Genomic DNA, 2151 nt, shown 5'->3' with positions numbered 1-2151 from the left:
ATGACTGAGCCACCCAGGCGCCCCTGGTTATATCCTTTTCTTTGTAGCTTAAAAAAATTCCTTTAACAATTCTTATAAGGTGGGCGCCTGGGTGGCTCAGTTGGTTAAGTGATTACCTTTGGCTCAGGTCATGATCCTGGAGCCCCAGGATTGAGTCCTGCATCAGGTTCCCTGCTTGGCAGGGAGTCTGCTTCTCCCTCTGACCGCCCCCCCCCCTCATGCTCTCTCTCTTTCTCTCATTCTGTCTCTCAAATAAATAAATAAAATCTTAATAAAAAAAACAATTATTGTAAGGCTGGCTTAATAGCAATGAACTCTCTTTGCTCATCTGGGAAACTATCTCTCCTTCAATACTGAATGATAATATTGCTGGGTATAGTATTTTTGGTTGGATTTTTTTTTTTTCTTTCAGCCCTTTGAATATATCATGCCATTCTCTTCTGGCCTGCAAAGTCACAACTGAAAAAAATCTGCTGATAGTCTTGCAGGGTTTTCCTTGTATTAGTTATTTTTCTCTTGCTACTTGTAAGTTTTTTTTTCTTTATCTTTATCTTTTGACATTTTAATTATAATATGTCTTGGTGTGGATCTCTTTGGATTCATCTTGCTTAGTACTCTCTGGGCTTTCTGAAGCTAGATGTCTATTTCCTTCCTTGGGCTAAGAAACCTTTTAGCCATTATTTCTTCAAATAAGATTTCTGCCCATTTCTCTCTCTCTTCTTCTGAGACTCCTATAAAATAAATGTTAATACACTTGATGATGTCCCACCAATCCCTTAAGATATTATTGTTTATTATTATTATTATTATTATTATTATTATTAATTTCTTTTTCCTGTTCTATTTGGGTGATTTCCATTACCCTGTCTTCTAGGTCACTGATCCATTCTATTGTATCACTTAGGTGCTATTGGGAACATATTTCTCTATTTCTTCATTTTGCTTGATTCTCCGTGTTTCTGTGTATTATGTGAAACAGCTATCTCTCTTGGTCTTGAAGGAATGGCTCTGTGTAAAAGATGTTCCTTATCATTTAACCTTTACATAGTGCTTGGTTGTCTCTTGTGTTCACTCTGCTTGTTTCCAACTTGTGTGGTCCAGCAACAAAATTCTCCCTAGTGATTTGATTCGGATGCTCAAGGGGAGTCCTCTATGTGGGCTGGTGTACTTGTTGGCTCTGTTGAGATTGCATGAGCAGCATGGGAAGGCAGGACTTGTCACCTGCTACATCTATCCATTGGGGCTGCATGAGTGGTGTGTGGTGGGGAAGGACACATCTCTTCACTTGCTGTGCCAGTTGGAGCAGCACAAGCAGCAGGAGGGGTGTGGATTTGCTCACTCTCCATGCCTGAAATACTGCATGAGTGGTGGGGGAGCAGGAGGATTCACCTGCTGCTGTTAGGTCATTAGAGTGAAGATCCAAAAATGGTGCCCACCAACCTCAGTGCTGGTAATGTAGAGGGGGCCCAGAAAAATGTCATCTGCCAGAGTTCTGTTCCGGGAGAGTCCCAACAGACTTCTACCCCTTTGGCAGTTTAGCAAGTGATTCTTCTTTACTTACAGTCTAGGCTCTTTTCAAACTGCTGCTTTTTGTGTTGGGTCCTGATGGAAATGGGTCTGCACACAAGCCCTTAAAGAGCAGAAACTTAGCTTTGAGCAGTGACAGTATCGTAGCCAATGAGGTTTATACAAGGCACGATTATTGCTAATTGAAAGAGTAGAAACTTCATTCTCTACAGCTCTTGAATGTAATCTTCATAGCTTTCCAAAGCCAGATGTTTTGGGGGCTTGTAGGAACTGAGGGTTGGAGTGCCTGGTGTGGTGTTACTCTGTAGGAGAAACTCCATTTATATATCTGTTTGTTTTTTGAGATATTTACAAATTGTGGTTTGCTACCTCAGGGGTGGTGTTGTGGGCACAAATGTTTCTGTGCTTCTCCTACCTATCTCAATGTGGTCCTTCCATTCTTTGTTGTAGAACAGGTGTTCAGAAAGTTCTCAAGTTCTTTTTGAAGTAAATTTTCCATATATAGCTGTGTATTTGTTGTTCCACTGGAGGACTGAGCTCAGGATTTTCCTATTCCACCATCTTAAACCACCTTTAAGAGTGATTTTTTAATCATAGAAATGTCTAATATTGAATTTAAAGTTT

At 40.4% G+C, this 2151-nt stretch overlaps 1 pseudogene; it reads left to right on the top strand.

Moving 5' to 3' along the window:
• The first annotated feature begins 1648 nt into the window (after positions 1–1648).
• On the top strand, positions 1649–1772 carry LOC116637884 (annotated as a pseudogene).
• The last annotated feature ends 379 nt before the right edge of the window (positions 1773–2151 follow it).

The sequence above is a fragment of the Phoca vitulina genome, unplaced genomic scaffold (assembly GCF_004348235.1).
Source record: "Phoca vitulina isolate PV1807 unplaced genomic scaffold, GSC_HSeal_1.0 scaffold1, whole genome shotgun sequence".
NCBI classification, from domain to species: Eukaryota; Metazoa; Chordata; class Mammalia; order Carnivora; family Phocidae; genus Phoca; species Phoca vitulina.
The sequence above is the reverse complement of the archived record's forward strand: the minus strand, read 5'-3'. Positions and strand labels throughout refer to the sequence as shown.